The 19,066-nt window shown below is 40.3% G+C and overlaps 1 pseudogene; it reads right to left on the reverse strand.

The window, feature by feature from the left end:
• Nucleotides 1-13,175: 13,175 nt before the first annotated feature.
• LOC132589644 (CCR4-NOT transcription complex subunit 11-like) lies at nt 13,176-14,567 on the reverse strand (annotated as a pseudogene).
• Between the last annotated feature and the right edge of the window lie 4,499 nt (nt 14,568-19,066).

Here is a 19,066-nt window from a genome sequence, read left to right on the forward strand (position 1 = left end):
TAATCTATTCTGCAAGAAACTTGTCTTGATGGTCAGCAGGAAGATTCTTTTTCTTTATTGTGAGGAGATGCTCAGAGGCTCAGGAGCCAAGTGTGTCTCTTTGGCATGCCACCTCTGGCTCTTCTAGGAACTATTCCAATGTGGCAACCACCCCAAGTTCCAGGAAAGTGAAAGAGGTCATTGTTTGGTAGGACTTGTAGTCATCAGGTGATTCTCACCTTGAAATAGCCATCACCCCTGGGAATGGAGGGTGGGTAAGATCCAAGCCGCATGATAAGGATGGAAGTAAATAGCCTGTCTTCTCCATCAACCTCCCATCCTTCCTGTAGCCTCAGTTTACATTATCATCACAATATCTGGGCAGCTGCTGGAAGAGGCTGGCCACAGAGAATACAACCACCAGCACAGCACAGCAGCCACCTAGGAGAAGAGCAAGCTGGCCATAGTGGGGTTGTGGCAGTTTTACTCTCCTTTCTCCATTGCCAGCTTGCTCTCCCCTGAGAGTCTTGGCAAAAGCCACCCTCTTTGCCTCATGCTGAGGAGAGAGTGGGCAAGAAGAGAGATGGTGGGGAGAGAAAATCCTACATGATCAGAGATACTCTAGTAATTTAAAAGATCATATTCATATATTTTCAGGCTGTTCTGAAAACAACAATGAGCTGAGTATCTTTACGTAAGTTTATTAGTGACACAGTCCACCAAGCAATGTGTCTGCCACACTAAGAAGTGAGGATGAGATTATAAGTACACTTAGGGCGTTTTCGCACTCACCTTCAGCCGGCGCGACCCCCCTCTTCACCGCGCAGGATCTACGCGGATTTCGCACGTAAAGCCGCGGAGCAGCCGAAAGAGCCGGAAACTCCTGGTGCAAAAGCCGCGCAAATGGAAACTGCTTTTTGGCAGTTTACGTTTGCACCGCAAAAGCGCCGGGAGTTTCCGGCTCTTCCGGCTGCTCCGCGGCTTTACGTGCGAAATCCGCGCAGATCCTGCGCGGTGAAGAGGGGGGTCGTGCCAGCTGAAGGTGAGTGCGAAAACGCCCTTAGCTAACTGTGATTTTTTTTTTTTGCAATTAATAGGAGTCTTTTGAATGCTAGAAATTTATTCCTGAAAAATTAAACCTAAGGATCAGGCAATAGTACTAAGGATCAAGCAATAGTGCACCATGTACTATAAATTCAATTATTTTCTAGCATAACAAGTATTTTATGCACCATATATGAACTAAATTAAGTGGAGACCCATCTATAACTGTGTTTCAATTTTTGCCTCTTGACTTTCTCTGCTACACCAGTAGGAAGAACTCTTGTATAAAGAAAACGTTTCAAAAATAATGGTAACCATTAGTCATATGTCAGTATATGCTCTATATATTGTATAAAATATTTATTTTAGAAAGTGTGCCTGACACTTTGAGAGAGAAAGCTGTCATGGAAACATTAGCAGAGAAAGAGTTACAAACTTATAGAAAGGACTTTACCACCTGTTGAAAAACATAATGTATGAAATAACCATAGGTCATTTTGTAGAAAAATAGGTGGTGGAACCCTCAGAAAGGTTCAGGAGCTGTGCTCCTGTGAGCTCCTGCTGAATCTAAGGCCTGGAAATAACTGATGAGAATAGAAAGTCAGCAAGATTTTAGACAAGCTGTATAGAGTGCACATGACCAGCACTGAAAAGTTTGATAATTCCCTGGTAAAAAAGAATAATAAATTGCATATTCAAAGTGGGGATGAAACAAGCAGATACACAATATGGAGTAACACTAAATGCCTTGTGAGGAAAATATTGCAAATTTTGTGGGTAAAATATTTTTTGTCAAAGTACACATACCAGAGTGAAAGCTGCAATATAGGCAGAGTACATCCCAGGTAAATTACATAAACCATAACCTGAATAATTCTTTGGAATACATTACAGTAATAACAAAGAACCAACCAAACAAAGCACATAATAGCAGCCTAAAACAACTATTTGTACTGGTGGTGCTAAAATATGGATTTAGGAGTGACAATTAATGTCCTAAATGAAGCAACATGAAGACCTACAGGGATGTAAATCTTATGGACAAAAACCATGATAAATATAGATGCATGGTGAAGGTACCTTTTGTCACATCCTGTGCTTTTCCTGAAGGTCCCCTGATAGGTAGTAAAAGCATAGCAAGATGGAGAAGGAAGCAAAGATCAGTCTCACAAGCAAAGCCTTATTTTGCAGTTTTCTGGATTTAAGCATGCAGTCTAAGAAAAGACTGGAAAACATACAGTGTCTAGGTAAAGTTATCCTGTTCTAAGTCCCTTGAAGTCAGTTCTAATCAAAGAAGTTAGAAAAGTTGTCTATCCATTTCAGCACAAATCTAATAATGGTGAGAGACTGAATTTTCAACCCTGTTAATTCAATTCCTATAAACCTATTTTGATTTCTGATCCTGGGACTGCAGGATCCTAGGGCTGCAGAACCCATGCAGAATAATAGCCATGTGGATCAATATGCTACTGTAAGGATGTTGGACTTCCAGTTTTGGTCATGGAGGGTTGAGCTGCTCTTCAGCAGATGGGCAGATCAGAACCTCTGTTTTGGGCAGAAAAGGTGATATCAACACCTACCCCTTCCAGGCAGGGAGGGGGCCAAGAAATGCATGTGAAGTTCTGAGGAGATTTATTTTGGCTGACGAGGAACTCCAGTGGGGTTTATTTTTGGCTTTGAAGAGTCCCCCGAGAAGGACTGCATTCCATCATCTACAGAGGATCTCTGAGGCCATTAAATTGCTTTAAATCCACCAAGATACAAAGCTTCTTTGAGACTGATTAACATCTGAGAACAAAGAGGGAAGTGCCAAGAAGGATAAATGAACTGAAGGTAAAAGATTTATATCTATCACTCCAGGGCAAATAATTGACTAATTAAAAGCAAAAGCAAAGGTCTGGAGCCAGAAAAGCAACAGAATATTTGGAGTGTAAAGGAGGGGCTGAAATTGGGACTTTAAAATTGTGAGAAACAAATTTAAAAGAGGAAAAACAGAAATTGTTTGGAATACCTTTGGTTGGAAAAGAAAGCTCCTCCTTGAAGATTGGCTGAGCTGGAGAGTATAATACAGGAAATCTTGTCATTGAAACAATGTGAGACTTCACAACCATAGAAAATGAGACTTCGTGTCAAGAAAGGAAGGAAGGTAAAGGACGGCACCATTATGAGAAGGGAATAATAACAAGTCTTCCAGTCATCTCTAGGGCTCAAAACCATAGAGAAGTATCAGACGCCATTAAAAGAAGGTCAACATTTTAAAAGTTAATAAAAAAATCTGGACATTGAAAAGTAGCAGAGCCGGCAGATATCATCATTAAAGGGTTAAATCTATTGGATTATATACTTAAAATTAACTTTGGCATTGTTTTGGAGAAAAAAAGGAAAAAAGTTTTAAATGGACAAAAAAATTGCGGCGGCCATTTTTGTGCAATTTTTTTTTAAAAAATTAATATCTTGACTTAGGAACATCAGAGAATGGCGATTTTGGGCTTATGCAACAGGGCATGATCTAATCTACAGGACTGTGTACTTAAAATTTGAATCTGAGAGGTCAACTTTTGAACCTATTTAAAGCAACAGACAAACAGTGATGTTGGAGCAAAGATTAACAGTAAAGCAGATACGAACAAGGGCTGGGTCACTTGAAGAAGAGAAAATGGCTAAATTTAAAATTGCTAAGACTGATAAAGCAGGATGGCAAGAAACAATGGATGCTATGGAAGCAAGATTGGCAAAGATAATTAGAGCTACAAAAACAGAATTAAAAACAGAATTAAAAAAAGATAGAGACCAGTACAGAAGAAGTAAAAAAAAAGACATTGAAGATCTCAGAAAAGACTCACAAACAGCTCTACAGAAAGTGCAGAAGGTTGAACAAAAGGTGAAAGACTCATGATACAAGAATGGATCATGCAGATTCCACTATGCAAAAAATGCAGGAGAAAGCATTATTAGCTGATTGTAAATTAATGGAGAACCAAATATGGTTAAGAGGGGTGCCTGAATCTACCACTACTGATTTAAGGTAATATATAATTGAAATTATTGCTAATTTCTTAGGAGAAGACCCAGAAGGAACTGATCATTATTATGATTATATTTATAGGGTAAATTCGGAATATGCAAAAAAAAAAAAAGTTACCAAGAGATGTGGTGGTAAGATTGGTGATAAGAGACATGGTGGGAAGGATTCTTAGTAAACAATTTAAGAGCCCACTGGAGGTGGATGGAAGTAAAGTAAGAATTATGAAAGAACTGCCAAGGAAAGTTATCAGTGACAGGAGACTCTACAAAAGGTTGACAGAAAAATTGAGAGAAAAAGAAATAAGATACAGATGGGAACTTCTAGAGGGTTTGAGTTTTGAATTCAAAGGACGGAGATTTACCATCACAACAACTCAGCAAATGGCAAGCTTTCTGAGTGAGCATAAGGACTTTGTGGAATCAGATAAAGAATAAAAACCACTATGGATTACAAATTAATATCTTGGAATATAAATGGACTTAATTCACCACAAAAAAGAAGGGCAACTTTTCACTGGATTGGGAAACAAAAATGTAACATAATCTGTCTACAAGAAGTACACATCAAACAAATGGATCACAATTTTTTATGAAATAAACAACTGGGTGTGGATTTTTTTTCATTGGCTAAAGAGAAAAAAAGGGGGGTAGTTTTCTATATCAAACAAGAACTAGACCTGAAATTAATTTTTAAAGATGATGATGGCAGATATATTGCAGTAGAAGTGACATTGAATTATAAAAGAACTTTGTTGCTGGGAGTATATGCTCCAAATGGAGCAAAAGACTCTTTTTTAAAAGATATAATGCAACAATTAGACCAAGTGGTGTATGATCAAATTATAATAATGGGAGACTTTAATGGAACAGTGAAAAATATTTTGGACAGAACTAGGAAAAAATAATGAAGGGAAATTACCAACATCATTCTTCGAATTGGTAAAACAGGAGAGTTTAGTTGACTTATGGAGGGAATTAAACCCCAAAGAACGTGATTATACTTACTTTTCGGCAAGGCATAACTCTTTTTTGAGAATTGATGTGATTTGGACCACAAAAAATCTTGGACTTTTAACGAAGAAAATAGAGATACTTCCTAAAATAAGAGCAGATCACGATCCAATATTGTGGTCTGCAAAATCAGGGAAAAAGACTCTAAGGTGGTGGATAAATGAGGATTTGCTACAGAAACAGGAAATAGTGGTGTCTCTGGAAAAGGAAACTAAATGCTTCTTCCAAATAAATGAAAAAGAAGATACCTAGTTTCGAATTGTGTGGGATGCGTATAAAGCAGTAATGAGAGGCATTTTGATTACATTGAACAAAGATAAAAGAGCCAAAAATAAACTAATGATAGACATTCAAAAAGAAATTGGTAAAAAAAGAGAAAGAGCTGAAAAAACGACTTGGGAAAAAGAAGATCATAAGAGAAATTACAATATTACAAAGCCAACTGAGCCATTTGCTGAATAAAGAATTGGAATGGAATTTAAAGAGACTATAGCAGAAATCTTTTGAAGGTGTGAATAAACCTGGAAAATATCTTGCATGGCAAATGAAAAAAAGAAGACAGAATAAAGTAGTTAGCAAAATTGTATCTGGTGAAAAAGACATTGTTGACCATGAAGGCATTAAAAGGGAAATTTACAAATATTATGCCAAGCTATTTAAAAGCCAAAGTGTAGATAGAAAAAGAATTGATGAGTACCTGCAGAAAATTAAGGTTAACTCATTAACAAATAATATGGATAATTTGTTGAATAAGCCAATCGAGAGGGGAGAAATAGAGGAGGCAATCAATTTAATGAAATTAGGAAAAGCACCTGGTCCAGATGGCTTCACGGCAAAATTTTATAAAGTTCTCGTGGAGACGCTATTACTAGAACTTCAGATATTGATGAACACTATAAGATTAGATGGGAAAGTTCCTTGTACATGGAAAGAAGCAGTAACTTCTTTGATACCAAAAGAAGACAGAGACACCACAAATGTGAAAAATTACAGACCAATTTCATTACTAAACAATGACTATAAAATATATGCAAAGATTTTAGCAGAACACCTTAAATAGCATTTGAACAGTTTTATTAAAGAAGAACAAGCAGGATTTCTTCCCAAAAGACAAATTAGAGATAACATAAGAACAGTTATAGATATTATGGAATACTATGAGAAGCATCCTGAAAAAGAAGTAGCATTATTTTTTGCAGATGCAGAGAAAGCATTTGATAATGTGAATTGGGACTTTATGTTTGCAGTGATGGCGAAATTGAGATTGGGAGAAGACTTTATCAGAATGGTAAAGGCAATATATTCTGAACAATCAGCAAGGCTCTGCATTAATGCGGATTTAACAGAAAAAATGATAATAAATAAAGGAACAAGACAAGGTTGCCTGCTATCTCCATTGATATTTGTTAATTCAAATCCAAGACAATAAAGAGGTGCTAAAATTGAAAGGTTTTTCCTATAAATACAGAGCATTTGCAAATGATGTGATGTTTATAAATGAAAATCCCACTCATGTAACACCATTGCTGCAAAAATATGTAAAATATGTTAAAGAGTAAGCAGGAAGAACTACAGAGACTAACAGAGTGTGAAATTACCTCAAAAGTAAAATATTTAGGTGTAGAAATAACAATGAAAAATATTGATTTGTATAAAAACAACTATGAGAAACTCTGGCATAAGATCAATGGTGATATGATTAAATGGAATAAATAGAACCTCTCTATGCTGGGCAGAATCTCTGCAATTAAAATGAATGTTTTAATTATGTACCTGTTTCAAACAATTCCAATAGTAAAAGACAATAAACAATTTAATAGATGGCAAAGAAAACTTTCAGACTTCATATGGGCTGGAAAAAAAACAAGAATCAAAATGAAAATTTTGACTTATGCGAAAGGAAGAGATGGATTCCAATGGCCTAACTTAAAGTTGTATCATGATGCAGTTTGCCTAGTATGGATTAAGGAATGGATGACATTATTAACTAGAAAGTTATTGACATTTTGATAGCAAGATAGAACAAAAAATTGGTACATGCTTTCAGCTGCATGGACATTATTGACATTAGACATGGAAATGTCTTTGGATGGCATGCTTACATGTACTATGGGAAAAATAAGATGGATGGTTTATTCTCACATCACTATATCAGAAGCAATCTGTTAAATACTTGGTCAAATTATAAAAGATATGGTGATGAGAGGAAACCGCTTTGGATCATACCAACAGAAGTAATAAAACTGTATTCAGATATTTAAGAAGAGAAGTAGTTAACATATAAACAACTTTTAAAGATCCAAGGAAAAAAGGTGGAATTAAAAACAGCTGAAGAAATACAATATAAATATAATTGGTTTCAACTGTGACAAATAAAGAGCTTACTTGAACAGGACATTAAGAACTATGGAATAAGACAAGAACAAACAGAACTGGAGAGAATGCTGTTTGGAGAAAATGAAAAGCTGATCTCAAAGACATATAAGCTATTATTGAAATGGTCTACAAAAGATGAAGTAGTCAAATCACAAACGATAAAATGGGCGATAAATATAAATAAGGAAATACAGATGGAGTCATGGGAATACTTATGGAAGAACTCTGAAAATTTCTACATGTTACAACATTAAAGAAAATTGTTTAAAAATGCTATATAGGTGGTACATGACACCTAAGAAATTGGCAAAAATGAACAATCAGTTGTCGGATAGATGTTGGAAATGTAAATGTCATGAAGGATCTTTCTATCATATGTGGTGGACATGTGAAAAGGAGAAACAATTCTGGCATATGATTCTGCAGGAGATTTCAAAAGTTTTGGGATATAATATTAAGAAGGCACCAGACATTTTCCTGTTGGGATTACAAATGGAAACATTTTGAGAGCAAAATAGAACAATAAATTGGTACATGCTTTCAGCTGCATGGACATTATATGCGCAAATGTGGAAACAAGACAAAATACCAGAAGTATGGGAATGGACTATGAAAGTTATGCATTGGAGTGAAATGGACAAACTTACAAGAATCTTAAAAGAACAAGATTTAGAGAAGTTTAAAAATGACTGGGGAAAGTTTCAAAAATACATTGAAAAACAATGGAATGTTAAAGGACATTTGGTGATATTTGACAATGGTTATTTTTAAAGAAATGATATATGGATTACAGTTTAAAAATATGATTATTGAATTATAACTTTTTCTATTTCTCCCAATGACTAAGAAGAAATAACATGAAGAGGATTTTAAATGTAACTGTTGAGGTTTTTGGAGAAAGATTCTTTAATAGATAGAATTTATTACCTTATAACAAATTAGATTAAACAGTAAAATGGGGATGTTTGCTAAGGGGGCATGCACTGCTGGAGATCACAAAAGAGGGAGGTGGAGTGGAGAAAATGTTATATATGTGTATTAACATTTAATGATAAATGATGTTTTAACAATTTGTTGATAACATATGGTTACAAAACTTAATTATACATTTCCTGCACTAACCCATATGATATTTCAATCCCCCCTCCCTCCCTTGTTTGACTTCCCCGAAGTTATATATTTAAGTTCAATACTAAAGGTCACATTTAATGATAAATGATGATACTTTATCACAATATATCACATTATAATAAAATTGGTTTAAACTACAATATGCTACTGTAAGGATAAGGAAAGGGTTAGCTTCAACAGAGATACAGCATTGTATACTTTTCTGAACCATATTATGTTCAATATTACAATGTTAATATTTACATAAAGGAGTATCTGCAAGTACATAGAAAAAAATGTGTTCTGCTTTGAAGTTATTGGATTACTAAGAAAATGCCTGCATGGAGCTACTTGATATTTGCAGAGAGGACTGTATTTCAGTTGTGTTGTCTGAATCAAGTAAGAAGTAAATTAAGTGATAGGGCTGAACTGTGCACAATGAGCAGAAACCATTTCTGACATCACAACCAATAACAGTTGCTATAAAGGAATCAGAAGTCTCAGTATGAACACAAAGGACAAAATAACCTGAACCTTGAAGATACAGTTACACAGTGGGATGTTAAAAAAGAAAAATCAATTTCACATGATTAACAGCAATAGATCTCAACTGAGGAATTGCAGTTGTTGAAACTGTCCTGACAAAGGAAAGAGGTGCTTAAAAACAACACCAATGCAACAGCAATATTCAAGAACAAGGAAGATGGACAGCACTGTTGTTTTCTCAGTTAAATGCTGTTCACAGATTTGATTCAATTGTTGTATGTATTTATTTAAATATGAATATCTCACCTTAAATATTATTAATCCCATCATTGTGGTTCAAGGTGGCGTGTAAATCATAGTAAAACATTACAAGTTACAAGCAATTGAATACAACCACAGATATCTTCTTCCTCCAGAGATGCCTACAGTCTATACCCTGTTAAAAGCTCTGGCAAATAAAAAGGGTTTGCAGTGCCTCCCACAGCTTTCTAATAACAGCACTCCCCTCAGATCCTCAAGGAGCCCATTCCACAAAGTGGGAGCTACAATGGAAAAGGCACAGGTTCTGGTTGGTCTTGGGTGAGCCGTCTTAACTAGAGGAACAGACAGTAGGTGGCAACCTAAAGTCCATAGTTAGTGCCTGAGGGCATATGGGAACAAACTGCTTACTTTAAATTGTGAACAATCATCAGTGCAATTCTAATGGGTGCTTGTTGATAAGAAAAAATGGCACTTGTAAGCAAAGTAGATTAGATTTTCAGAATCTTATTTGCAAAAATCAAATAATTATTTCAAGTTCCATATATAATGGATACATCTAAGCCAGGGGTGTCAAACTGATTTGTTATGAGGACTGGATCTGACATAAATGAGACCTTGTAGAGCCAGGCCATGTGCGTCATAAAATGTAATGCTAGATAGTGAAGATATAAACTTTATAAACGACACAAACACAATTAAAGATTATTTTTAAAAAAAACTTAAAGTAAAACATGTTTAAAGTATTAGCACTCTTGCAGTATTGTGGACAGTAGTAAAGCAAGCTTTGTCTCCCCCCCACATCCTCCCCAAGAGAGGAGCCTCAGCCGATGACAAAAACAGATGCTTTGCTCTATAGCTTCTGTGCAATTGAAAATCCTGACAAAGGAAGCTGTGACACAGAAAGAAGCAAGAGAGAAGGAAAGGGAAGCAGACTTGATCGTGGGCTTGATAGGAGCCCTCTGGGCTGCATGTTTGGCACACCTGATCTAAGCCCTTAAAATATCTGTGAGCAACCACCTACTGATAAGATAAAAGTCAATTCTGGTAATAATAAAGGGAGGAAAATCTAAGTAGAAAATTATGCCATGCTAAAGTAGGTTATAGGGTGTATTTACACTACACTAAATAATGTATTTTGCAACTGGATTTTTGCTATTCTTACACAGTAAAAATACCGTTGTGAAACACATTATTTACTGTAGTGTGAATGCACCCATAGACTCAGTGGGCTTAAAACATGCTGAGGTCCTAAATTATGTCATAGCATTACCAAAATATATAATTATTAACCAATTATATAAAAGTTGAAATTCAGAGGGCCCTTTAATCTCTCATAAGAGGCCTCTAAACTAGTTTACTTATTTTGTATGTAAATCTGGCTCTGGTTTATTTATTTATTTTTATTTACATCATTTATAGCCCACCTTTCTCACTTGGACTCAAGGCAGATTATGCACAGTGAGTCAAAACAATTGACAGGATGGGGTATTCAATAAATAATGCAATAGGATTAGGATTGTAGAACCAAATCAGAAATCTAAAGAACAGAACTGAAACAAAGCATAAGTCATAACATGACATATCAGTCAATTATACAAAAATTACATACTGGTTAAAGATGCACTCATGGAAGGGACCAAACCAATGTGCAAAGGTTTGCTTGCTCATTGCTTCAGCAACTATGACTGTGGTGCATTCCCATTGAGGCGGGAAGCCAAGAAGGATGGATTTATGGAAGAGAATAAGGAACAATAAGCTATAGAATCATTGGAACATATATCAGCTTGCTTGACAGCTTGCTTTACTGAAGCAGATTAGATCAGAGAACTATTAGGCTTGCTATAGAAAAAGAGGAACTGAAAGAAGCAGATGCAAGTAGAACAGAACAGCGGAAGTGCAAAGGTGGGGGCACCCAGCCCATAGTAAAGAACCAGAAAAGCAGAAGTAAGGTATAGCAGAGTGTGGTCAGGGTTACTTAGCGACCCAGCAGGACAGGAGAACGGAAGAGCAGCATTAGAGATGGGTGAAGGGCCACAGTAGGGAGCAGTACGGTATGTTTACAGCCCTAACAAGAAGATGAGATAATTGTATAAAAACGAAAGCAGGTACTAGTAGGCTTCACAAGAATTGCTATCAGTAGGCTCTAGGCTGTACAAGAATTACAATAAAAACAAAAAAGGTGATTGGTTCAGAGATTGGGTTAAAGCGTATATAAGACCTGTGTGCCTCTGTGATTTTTGCTCAGACTCTCGAGTCTGAAGCCCGTGTACAGGGCCCATGTGCACGTTAAATAAAGAGAGCTGTTTTCCTGATTTCGCCTCGTGCTGCCTCCGTTATTGATCCAGCTGAAATTGGTAACGTATAAATAGGGTTTTCCCGCTACACCATCACACATAAACCGGAACACAATCACAGTTCACATCAAGGGGTTTTTGTCAGCATATTTCTTTCCTAAAGTAAAATTTGAGTTCACTTTGGAGAACACAATACAGCCAAATCATCTGTAGGAATTCTGAGAGGAGTTAAAGAAATGGTGATGAGTCTACCTGCCTGTTTAGGGGAGGGATTTCCCTGCTGGCCAGCTGGTCCATGGTGGGGAGAAGACCCTGGTACCTGGAGGCTGGAAAAGGGTATGCTTGGCATATTGCTACAAAAATGAGGGGGACAAAAGTATTGAACAGAATCATGGAGAAAGTCTTTATCTTTTCCTTTTATTGTTAAAAGTTATTAAAAAGCAATATAAAAATGACTTGCAGGAAAAAAGGAACAACGTGTTTATGCCATGTCCATGTCTGCACTGGTGGAAAACTTTCCTCTCCCCTCCCTACCTCCCAATATGAACCACAGCCCCCTGTTTCAGATTCAGGGTTGGCACAGGATGGGGAGGGGGGTTCTTTGATGAAAAGGCACTAAAGATCCAAAATCCATGCTTAAAATCTCTTGTGCAAATTAGTGCCTTGAATGAAATAAAGATAGCTTCATAAAAAGTGAGCTAGAAGAACTGTATTTCTGTAATAAAATAGATACAGAGAACTTGTAAAAAGTCAAATTTAATGAGTGGGATTGGTAAAGAGTCAATTTCCTGGTATATGTGGGGCACAGAGGAGATTTGCACAGTACTAGTTAACGTTCCTACAAAAATAAAGAAGCTAAGGCCTGAATGGAAGATCAAAAATTAATTTTATGCCATGATATCTATGAGGAAGAATGCTGAGCAGAAATGAGTCATAAAAACCTGGAATATAATGCAACATTTCTGGATGTCCCAGGTGATTCAGAGCTTATTGTACAGGGGAAAGGAACCTTAAGAATGGTAACTAAAACCCACTTTTTAAAGACAGAAACTAAATTCTGTAAAGGACAATGCAGTGCAGAAAATCAAATAGCAAAGACTTTCTATTTTATGTTTCTTAGACAAATAAAGTTATTTGACTATGCCAAAACAGAATTCTAAGGGGCAGCTCTGACATTACTGTACTTTGGGTTGCCAAGTCCAATTAAAGAAATATCTGGGGACTTTGGGGTGGAGCCAGGAGACTTTGGGGGTGGAGCCAGGAGACATTGGGGTGGAGCCAAGATCAAGGCTGTGACAAGCATAATTGAACTCCAAAGGGGGTTCTGGCCATGACATTTAAAGAGATGGCACACCTTTTCAATTCCTTCCTTCCTTAGGAAATCATGAAGGATAGGGGCACCTTTTGCAAACTCCCCCCCCCGCCCAAGACTTTGAAGAAACCTCATCCCCACCCACCGTGCGCCAAGAAGTTGCGGGCAAAGGGGCAGAATAGGTGGCGGGCAGCAGCGAGGCCAGCAGCAAAGAAGGCATCGCTGTGGGGAAAAGAAGCCCGCCGGGGTCCATACCGTCTGGCAGAGTGGGAGGCAACTCAGCTCTCAGCTGCCCTCACGGCCTTCCTCCACCCCGTCATGCAGGCTGGGCGTGGTCCCCTCAGAGCTCCTCCTCTGCCACTCGCTGCCTGCCTCTTTCCAGCGGCCAACCCACCAAGGCTGAGGGGGGCAAGCTGCAGAGCTGCTTGTTCAACTTCCATTGAATGGAGAAACATGTCCATGTTGACCAACACTGAGAAATACTCTGTTATCTGACTTGACTGCATTAGTTTAAGCAGCATTTCTATAGCAAGTAAAGGATTGTTTTCCACTAAGTCAGGCAGTTTGGCAGGAGTGAAGCCAATATGGTAAACAAGTTTGGGGTCTTTCTCCAACTCCCCAAGAAGCTGTGTTTGCTGGGGTGATGACAAAGGGCTTTTGAAAGCTTTGGCCATAATGCGCTTGATCTCTACTCCAGCACTGTTTTTCACACACATTGATTTGTCCCACTGAATTGCATGATCAGGCTCTATAGGGTTGAACCAAGCTAGTTCATCCTCACAAATATGGAGTGGAAGTGGTGGCCGGATAAATTCAGGCCGAAGGTGACTTTTAATAGGTGGTTTTGGTCCACTCACTAGAGCTTCAGTGATCTGGGAGGCAACAGAGCTGTCAAAACCAGAATTGGAAGAATCCGGGTCAGGGTGACTTAGAATACTTGGGAAACTAGCTTTACTCTGTATTGGCAGTTCAGATTGACGCTCTGCTAAAGCTAGCTGAAGATCACTTATATCCACTGATTGGCCCATATTTCCTACATCCATTGAGGCAATTTGTCTTGGAGTCTTTTTAAAGAGCTCTCTAGGTGGGGCCAACATCAACTGAGAAAGGAAGAACTTTTCTGGTGGTGTTATAGGTGGCAAAAAAACTGAGAGCGGGGGTCTCTAGCTGTCGTCCCCTCCTCCACCTGCAGGGCCAGGGCCGGCGTTTGAGGAGGAGGAGGAACACTCGGGGGGCGCAGGGTTGAGGAGGTGGGCGAAGATGGCGGCGAAGGGGTTGGCGGCCAGGGGCTCGGTGCGGTACATCTCCCACAGCAGGTAGAGGGCGGTGAGGCGCTACGGGGGGCTGGGCAAGAGGTCGGGCTGCTGAAGGAGCAGCACCAGGATGGAGCCCACGCGGAAGTGCTCGGCCTTGCCGAAGTAGTGGTAGAAAGCGGTGGAGAGGCCCTCGAAGGTGCTGCCTCCGGCCTCCTCCGACACGATGCTCAGCAGGCTCGACAGCTCCTTCGGCGAAAGACTCATCTTCTCCCCCACCGGCGGCAGCGACACCGCCTCGCTGCTTCGACTAGGGCTGCTGTGGCAGCTGCTATAGCCGCTGCCGCCTGGAATAGAACCTGCACTCACCGCTGTGCTGCCAGCCTTGGAACTGATGCCAGCCTCACCCCCGGGCATTCAGCGCCTCCCTGCCTGCTGCCTCACATTTTATTTTTATTTTATTTATTTTATTACATTTGACTTATATCCTGCCCTCTCCGCAAGCGGACTTGCGCGTCCGTGCATGCACCGAGGTGAAATCAGAGAAGGGGAGGGTGGAGGCAGGCCAGGAGTGTGGCGAGCCGCGAGTCCGGGTCCTAGAAGGACCCAGATTCGCGGCTCGCCACGCTCCTGGCCTGCCTCCACCCTCCCCTTCTCTGATTTCACCTCAGAGGCGGGGCGGAGCGGGTGACGCCGCTGCGGGGCTGCCGCCTCTTCTCCGCTTCACCTTAGCTGCTCCTCCGAGATGGGCTCAGCCTCAGCCCATCTCGGAGGAGCAGCTACGGTGAAGCGGAGAAGAGGTGGCAGCCATGCAGCGGCATTGCCCGCTCCGAGATGGGGCGGCTCGCCACGCTCCTTGGCGCCATTTCCCCCATCCCCCCGCTTCCATTTTTTGGGGGAGCGGGGGAAGAGGCTATGAATCCTGGGGTCCCCTGCCAGGGCGGGAGGGTTGGGAAGCCTAGCTGTACTCATGCTTCAATTATGTAAACAGAAATCCAGATTAGTTGCCATCTGGAAACATAGGCCAGATTTCCATTTTGTGCTATCTAAAGCCCATTTAAGAAAGTTCTCTACCTTTCATGGATTTTTTAGAGGCACAAAGAGAGATGATAAAAAAGGAATTATTTAAATTTCCCTGTGGAATGTGTGCAGAAGCTTTGTCTGAAGTTCTTTGGATCCTGCCTATTGTTTTCAGATATGTAGTTCTGAGGCAAGCAAAGTGATCAGGAGCCAAATGACATGCCTTATTTGGTTCTAAAAGCAGCCATGATGGTTCTGGTTTAAATCAGGGCTACAGCTCTGCAGAAGGTAGGGTTGCCAAGTCCAATTCAAGAAATATCTGGGGAGCCAGGAGACATTGGGGTGGAACCTGGAGCAAGGGTGTGACAATCATAATTGAACTCTAAAGGGAGTTCTGGCCGTCACATTTAAAGCGACCACACACCTTTTAAAATGCCTTCCTTCCATAGGAAAGGCATAGAATTAGACCCCCTGGTCAAACCTTTTTGAAACTTGGGAGGTATTTTGGGGAGAGGCACTGGATGCTATACTGAAAATTTGGTGCTTCTACCTTAAAAAACAGCCCTCCCAGAGCCCCAGATACCCGCAGATCAATTCTCCATTATTTCCTATGGGAATAAGTCTCCCATAGGAGATAGAGTTCCCGTCAGACATTCCCCCCCCACACTTTCTGATAACCCTGAAGCAAGGGGAGGGCCTCCAAACTGGGGGATCCCCTGCTCCCAACTGGGGATAGGCAACCCTAGCAGAAGGGTTACTTAATTGTTTTTGCAGAGGCATTTGTCTTGTTGAAAAAAAACCTGTCATCCAGTGCTGCTTTAAGACTCTGTAAAAGTTTACTCAGAAACAAACTGCCTGGCAGAGGCCCTTGGGCCCAGCAGCAAGACTAAGCTGGTGGAGCAGGGTGGAACCAAGGACACAAAGGTGCAGTAGCCTCAGCAACAGTGCAGCCTTTGTAATCTGGCCCAGGGAAGCTCAAAGTGTGGAGGCAGTGAGAAAGCCTAGGTATAAGAACAGTGGCTATCTAGAGAAGGAGAACAAGAAGAAGAAGGCAGAGCATAATTCATGGGCCAGATATGAAGCTGAAGCTATAAAAAGGGAGGAAGGGGAAATGGGAGGAGGCTGTAGGAGAAGAAGGTGGAAGTAGGTGGCAGATTTCAGCGGTGTGAATCTTCTCTTGCATAATGTAGTGTAACTCTGAGGTGGGTGGTGAACCACACCATAAGGTCTCTGGGTTGATAAACTAAGGAACCTGCATAAGAAAACAGTGATTGGGCCTGTGGACTGCAGATATGATGTTTCCCTGCCCCCAGAGGGCACTATAACCTCACTGGTAATACAAGTCAAGCACAATTAGGTTTGCCAGGTCCCTTTGCCTGTCTGGGGGGTGTTCTGCGGGTGGTGGGGACTTTGCACAAGGTCCCCAATGTGATAACTCACCTGGAAGTGACATCATCACTTTGGGGATGCTCTGATTTTGGGGCAAACACATTTGAACCATAGAGTTTAAACCATAGTTTAAACCATAGAGTTTGCCCCAAAACCAGAGTGTCCCCACATGATGTCACCAATGTGATGATATTGCTTCTTGGTGATGTCATTGCATTGGGGAGGGATTTCCCTGCTGGCCAGCTGGTCCATGGTGGGGAGAAGTCCCTGGTACCTGGAGGCTGGCAACTCTAGGCACAATATAGGTAACTTTTCCACTGCTAGAACTCAAAATGCGGTCATTTAAAAATAGTCTGGGAACAGGGAAGAGAGTTAATGACACCCATTTCTCAGTAACGTACTCATATTTTACTGAGAATACATGTACACATTGTGTACAATATGCACTTTACTTTTCTTTACAATATGTGTTGAATAATTCTCATGTTACACTCAACACACATACAGCTGAATGTGTGATTCATATCCCACATTCATACAGAAGCTGGTCTATGGCTTCATTTGTAAAATGAACATAGGTTGACTTTTTCTTACAAACAGATGTATTAATGTACATGCAGAATGTGGTGATTCACTATAATGTGTGAATGGTGCTACAGTCAAATGCTAAAAGGAATGGTAAACTCACTTTCAGTTTCTTCCTTAGGGCGATGCAATCAGAGTTGTTATACTTTCCTATGTGCCCTCTGGAGTCATCTGTCCTATGACAGATGTTCAACAGCTAAGGTGAACTTCAATCCTGAGCCCTCAATGCCAAGCATGTGTTAAAACTACTGAGGCTAGGAAGTCATTATACTTTGATAGCTTATTTTAATTAAAGCATTTCTGATTGGAAAATGACTAAGCCAATGGCTGCAGCCAACTATTTCTAAAAAGGAATTTTTAAATTCAAATTCACTACAGAGGTTATCTCTTACTGTTGGATAATGTAAACTTTTTTTCCTTTTTGATGTCCTTTTTGATGTCTAATGGCAAAATGATAATTTAACAAAGAAGTTCATATGCTACAAACAACTTTTTTTTGCTTGTACTATATCATTAGCTGCCTTAAATATCTGAAGAATGGAGGAAAATCAGTAGTCTAGACATTGTGAGTAAAATTCATAACTAAAATAACATTGTTTTACAGTGAAGTAACTCTTGCATTCCTTTGCAGTACTGCTGCCTCATCCATATTAGGAAAAGTGCTTTTCAGGAGTGCTGTAAGAATAATGTCATTATCAAATCATTCCAACTGATCCACAAATGGAATTTTCTGAAAAAAAAGAAACTGTTAACATCTTACATGGGGATAGATTCAGGAGGTTGTAGCATTGGTCTGCAGTAGATTTGAGTCCAGTAACAAGTTTTTCAGAGAATGAGTTTTCAAGAGTCAGAGTTCTCAGTCAAATACAAGTAGGAATCTGATGAACTTCCTATTCATGTCTTTTTTATTTAAAGTTTTTTGAACATACAGATAAAAATCAGAAAATAATAAAACATGGCTCCTCCTGACCAAGGAGCCAACTGGTGCCTGTGGGTGGGGGCAGTCTTTGCCTCACCTGGAAGGAGGAGGCAATGATGCAAGATGCAAGTGTCCCAGTAACAGGTGACAATAAGGGGGAGGAGCCAACAGGTGATATAGGTTGGCTTCTCTCTGCCCACTTCCTCTCTGTGCCTCATTCTTGGAGGACTCAATGAGTAATGTGATGTGATGAGTATGGATGGCAGGACTGGTGATATGGTCCACAGTGGTGGTAGCAAGCCATGGCAAGCTTTGGCAGACTGAGCACCCAGGTGAGCCAGCTCATTGGCTTCTTGTGCCAAGTGCTTTGGTGGAGCAGACCATTACTGATAAGTGGTTTGGAGGGAGCCACGATGGTGGGTGCATTGGGGGGTTTGTGGGCCTTGCTGCAGCTCCACAGCCTTCAGAAGCACCTGGTGTAGGGTTGTCAATCCCCAGCCGGGGGCAGGGGATCCCCCAGTTTGGAAGCCATCCCGCAGTTTCAGGGTCATCAGAAAACGGGGGGATGGGAGGGAAATGTCTGCTGGAAACTCCATTATTCCCTATGGAGACCAATTCCCATGGGATATAATAGAGAATTGATTCATGGGGCTCTGGGCCCCCCCCCCCTGTTTTTTAAGCTAGAGGCACCAAATTTGCAGCATAGCATCCAATGCCTCTCCCCAAAATATCCTCTAAGTTTCGAAAGGATTGGACCAGGGGTCCAATTATATGAGCCCCCAAAGAAGGTACCCCTATCCTTCATTATATCCACTGGAGGGAAGACATTTAAAAGGTGTGAGGTTCCTTGAAATGTGATGGCCAGAACTCCCTTTGGAGTTCACTAACACTTGTCACAACCTTGCTCCTGGCTCCACCCCCCAAAGTCCCCAGATATTTCTTGAATTGGACTTGGCAACCCTAGCCTGGTGCCATGGCACAGCCAGTGGCTGAGGCACAGCAT

Source organism: Heteronotia binoei, chromosome 21, assembly GCF_032191835.1.
Source record: "Heteronotia binoei isolate CCM8104 ecotype False Entrance Well chromosome 21, APGP_CSIRO_Hbin_v1, whole genome shotgun sequence".
Lineage (NCBI taxonomy): Eukaryota > Metazoa > Chordata > Lepidosauria > Squamata > Gekkonidae > Heteronotia > Heteronotia binoei.